Source organism: Triticum dicoccoides, chromosome 4B, assembly GCF_002162155.2.
Source record: "Triticum dicoccoides isolate Atlit2015 ecotype Zavitan chromosome 4B, WEW_v2.0, whole genome shotgun sequence".
NCBI lineage: Eukaryota > Viridiplantae > Streptophyta > Magnoliopsida > Poales > Poaceae > Triticum > Triticum dicoccoides.
Genome location: NC_041387.1, coordinates 115404770 through 115410356, shown reverse-complemented (window position 1 = coordinate 115410356; position 5587 = coordinate 115404770).

Sequence of the window (5587 nt, the reverse complement as noted above, 5' to 3'; positions counted from 1 at the left end):
GGGAGGAGGGAGGAGGGAGGAGGGAGGAGGGAGGAGGGAGGAGGAGGTCGCCGGAGAGGAGGAGGAGGTCACCGGAGAGGAGAAGTATGGTGGAGGAGAGAAGGGAAGATGAAATGAAGAGAGGAGGAGAGGACCAGCCATATATACGGAATACTAATGGCGCACCGCGGGCAGGTGCGCCATTAGTAATTTTTTTTATTTTTTTTATTTATTTTGAATTTTGAAGGCGGGAAGATACTAATGGCGCACCACGGGCAGGTGCGCCATTAGTAATTTTTTTTATTTTTTTGATTTATTTTGAATTTTGAAGGCGGGAAGATACTAATGGCGCACCACGGGCAGGTGCGCCATTAGTAATTTTTTTTTATTTTTTTGATTTATTTTGAATTTTGAAGGCGGGAAGATACTAATGGCGCACCACGGGCAGGTGCGCCATTAGTAATTTTTTTTTAATTTTTTTGATTTATTTTGAATTTTGAAGGCGGGAAGATACTAATGGCGCACCACGGGCAGGTGCGCCATTAGTAATTTTTTTTATTTTTTTGATTTATTTTGAATTTTGAAGGCGGGAAGATACTAATGGCGCACCCTGGTCAGGTGCACCATTAGTAAGTTTGAATTTTTTTGATTTTTTTTGCCTCTCTAGATCTTAAAAGCCCCGTATCTTTTTTTCTGTTAGGTTTTTGAGGATTTTGGAAATGTTTAACGGGGTTCCCCCCGTTAAATTTGGATGTAACTTTTCAAGTAGATGATTTTTCATATAAAAACTTTTTCATCCGAGTTAGTATGCAAAAGTTATGCCCATTTTTACAAATTCTCGCGAGATTTTGCAAATGAAGTCAAAATTCATATTTGCAAAGTCTGCCAACAACTAGGCCACATATCACATGGGAAACTTATTTTCTTTTATTTTTTTGACATTTTTATCATTTTGTTTTATTTTTTTTAAAACTGAAAAGGCGATCCACAGGGGGGGGTGCATTCGGTGGAAGTGGTGGCCAAGGTTACTAATGGCGCACCGTGGCATGGTGCGCCATTACTAGTTTAACTAGTAATGGCGCACCACACCCACGGTGCGCCATTAGTATGTTTGGACAGGCGCACTAGTTCAAAAAAAAATTGGTACTAATGGCGCACCGTAGGCAGGGTGCGCCATTATTTGTTTCAACACTAATGGCGCATCAAAAGGTGGTGCGCCATTAGTATATACTAATGGCGCACCACATGTCTGGTGTGCCATTAGTGTCATTTCCATCTATAGCCCTTTTCCTAGTAGTGCAGCCTCGGCCTTAGAGCTAGCACCAATGGAAAAACATGCACGCTGCACGCACACGAGCACATACGGAGTGCCCACGACATGGTGGTGGTGCGTCCCCAGTCGCCTCTACTCCTTCTGTGCACGTTGTCTATCAAGGCGGCTACGTGCTAATGATGATGTGGATGAGATCTTCTAGGACTCAGATGATGACGAGGAAAATTATGAGATACAAGGTGACGTACACCGTCAAGGTCCACGGTCAAGGGGGTGCTAGCAAGTGCTTAGATGTGCTTAGAGCAAGTACAATAGAGCTGAGTCAGCGGGCTATAAGGAATAGTCCCTCCTTTCCAGTTTATAAGGCTTATCTCAACTTTTTTGTTTTTCCAATTTAGAGGGCTCATCTCCATCTCATTTTTAGTTTCCAATGTGCATTAAATCTTTGCATGCAAGAATTAAAAAGGAACACACCAATGCATGTAATGTTCCTACTCATCTAGTGGCCAAGCATGCATGCACTGTAATTAATCCATATTAATGCATGAGTTTAATTGGGTAGTTTTGTAATGTACGAGATATGTTCCTCCACTCACAAAATGCCTTGGTTGATGAGATTTGAGATTTGAGCCCTATAAACCAGAAGGGAGGGAGTAAACAGTAGTATATTTCTGCTTAGTTGGAGGAAAGGGAAGAGGAGAGAGAAGGTAAGCAGGCTCTTCATGAAGAGCCAGCTCTAGCATGTGCTCCTAGGCACTTTGTAGCACATGTTCACTATAAGATGGGCTGTAGGCTTATAGCCAGTAGCTGGCTATACTATTAATGCTCTTTAGATGAGGTGCTAAGTGCATTAAATGGCTTAGTAACTCAAGTGTTCAATGCATATGTGCTTAGTTTATTGGTGCCACATCATATTTTATGCCTACGTGGTAGGCTTAGCAGCTATACATGGTGGAGCACTGGGAGAGGCCAAGGCTGGTCATAGTGGGGAGTAACTTGTACTGTAACATATTACTATGTTACTCTAAACATCTCTATAAACCGAAAAGGAGGGAGAAGTAACATACACTAGTGTCATATGCAGAGTATGGGAGCACATGATATTTCCCCGTCCGGACCGATCCCAAGTTGGCTTCTCACCTTCTTGGCCCAACAAAAACCCCTCCCCCCTCCCGCGCGCGCTTCCCACCCGGCGCTAGCTGAGCCCGCCGCTCCACATTGATGCCAAGTCAGGGCGACGCGACCTCTCACTGCTTCCGCCGTTGAAGCGGCGCGCCGACCGAGAGCACCGCCCGCTGCACGCCCGGCATTTCAGACTACACAGTGGATAGTAACTTTTAGAGCAAGTACTACTATAATTAGATGACATAAGCAGGCTATAAGGATTTAAATATAGTATTTGTGCTTAGTTGAAGGAGAGAGAAGAGAAGCAGATTGTAAACGTGTAGCCGGTTGTACTCCAACATACCCTACTTTGTGAGACAAAAGGTGGGGCCATTATTAATGATATTGTATTTATACTAAAGGGACTAACGGACGCCTTAATTACTCTGTTTTGTTTGAGACAAACCTTGGTGGGGCTATTATTGACTTTTTTGAGCTATTATTGACTTGGACGTGGGGTTTGGGAGCCAAAGGCCTACTATTATACTCTGACCTAACATGCTCCACCCTAGCCGCCGCTGTATCATATGGTTTCGCACCGTTCCAGATCTTAGCGCCGCCACGCAATTCTTCTCCAGCCCTCCTTCCAGCGTGCACCGCGAGAAGGGATAGCAGTCCTCCGAACCCCGCCTTTCGTGATCCTGTATGGGAGAGGGGCAATCAGGTTTTTGGGGAGCACACTCCTGTGACTGCTGCTAGCGACGACTTCCTCAATGACAGCCTTCTTCCCCGACCTCGGTAACCTCTTCATCAATGACATGAGTGACAACATCAACCACATCGGTTCTGCTCCCGCTGTACAGTATGTGATTCTGTCCTCCTGGTTTAGTCCGCATCATTACTTTGATGTTTGCAATTGTCGTCATGATCTATTTACTGTTGATTCAGATTAAATCTCATACTAAATTGCTAATATATTCAACAATCCAATCCAAAAACCTGATCACAGGCAATTTACTCCGAGTTGTTTTGCTACGCTTTTGAAGCCGCCTACTTTTAAGGGGGTGCAATATAAAAGGTGGCGCACAAGAGCAGTATATTGGTTTCAGATCATGTGCTGCTATCATGCCACTAAGGGTAAGCCTGAGGGCGATCTTAATCCTACACAGCAAGAAGCTTTTCAGAACAGGGATACCCTCTTCAAAGCCGCCCTGCTGAGTGTTCTTGACGATTCCATTGTGGATTCGTATATGTTGTTTGACAGCGGCAAAGACATGTGGGCTGCGCTCGAGGCCACGTTTGGGCCCTCGTGCGCTGGCAACGAGTTGTACGTCATGGAGCAATTCTGTGACTACAAGATGACTGATGAGCGCTCTGTTGTTCAGCAGACTCATGAGATACAGTCACTCTCTAAGGAACTTGAGTACTTTAAGTGTGTGTTGCCGGACAAATTTGTTGATGGGACCATCATTGCCAAGCTTCCACCTTCGTGGAGCGATTTTGCTACTTCTCTAAAAAACAAGAGACATGAGTTTTCTGTTTTGGATCTCATGAGAACGCTTGATTTTGAGGAGAAGGCGAGAGCAAAAGACACACGTGCTCGGGTCGTCGAGGGAGCTTCTAGTGCCCACATGGTACACGAGAAGAACTTCCAACCCAACCAGCCCCAAAACAACAAGAACAACTCTCAGGGGAAAGGCAAGTTTGATGCAAAGAACAAGCCGTCACATTCTACCAACTTCAAGAAGAATTCTCATAACGGGAAGGGATACAAACCTCAATTTTGGTAGCACCGCACAAAATTTATATGGATGCATCTACCTGCTGTCAGCTAACCTCATGCTGCTCCAGGTATTCCTACATTCATAACTAGGTACAATGACCACCGCAAGATAAAATTAGCTTATTCGTACGTCGACTTGCTGAATGCAGTGCAGAACGATCCTGTCATGTCTGGAGGAGCAAACAAGCAGTGCAGCCGAAGGTGAAAATCAACCAAGGACTTATGAAATTATATGTAATCTTCCTCAGGCAGGTCAGTATCCCCTTCATCCACATGATCGTGTTTTGTCATGCCAAGCTATTGATATGTGCTACTATTTTGCAACACCGTTTAAGTATAGCTACTGTTTTCCTATCTTTTCAGGTTCAGGACAATGAATAGGATATCAGGGGAACTGCACAATATGGACCCATGTTGAGTCATCTCTATTGCCTCATGTGTTTGCTGCAAATGTGTGAGCATCAATTGCAAGATGAGGCAGCTAGATAGCTGTGGAGATGCCAAAATCCTCAAAGTGCTTGCAACATTGAGAAGAAACAAGCATGCCCAGGAAATTAATGCGTGCGCAGGGAGGCCCTTTGCTCAGAGAAGCATCGACCGATTTTCTTTATTTCCACACCTTCTCACAGTTTTGTATATTGGTTATAGTATGGTGAATCATTGAGATGCATAGACATGCTGAACTTTTGTTCTTCTGAATGTTAGTTTAATGTGAGTGTCTGCATCCAGTACCGCATCCTCTAATTTGGTGGATGCACACAGAGAAAATAAATCTCCTTAATTTACTCCATAACCACCTTATTAAATAGGCCTAGTAACAAAACAGGCGCATGAACTGGCCGGCGGGCACATGCATCCTGGATGCATGGCCAGTCATGCAGCAACGCAAAAGAAGAGAGCGGTTCTTGGGAAAAAGCGAGTAGTTAGTGCAACGTGCCTTATAAACACGAACAGCTCACTCTCCCGCTTCTGTCTCCCCACCCAATTCCCCCCGCTCCCCAATCTTCCTCACTCGTCCAGAAAACCCCGCTCACCTTCTTCCACACTCGTACAGAAAACACCTGCTCCTCTTCTTCCACTCCTACAGAAATCCCCAGCCCTCCTTCTTCCCCACTTGCACTGCCACTAGGCTCGTCTCTGGCTACTCTGCTCAAACCCGTGAGCTCGGCGCGACGCCCACAAGGAAAATGGAGTCGGCTGGCCCCAGCGCCAAGAAGATGAGGCTCCCGCCAGCTGTGACGCCGGTTGTAGACCCCACACCCGGTAGCGCGGGGAGAAGCGGCGAGCCCCCCCCCCCACCCAGATTTGAGGAACCGGTAGAATCTCCGGTGGACCACATCAGCGATCTACCGGACGTCATCCTTGAGGAGATCATCTCGCTTCTCCCCACCAAGGATTGCTGCCGCACACAAGTCCTCTCAACTCGGTGGCGCCCTCTATGGCGCACC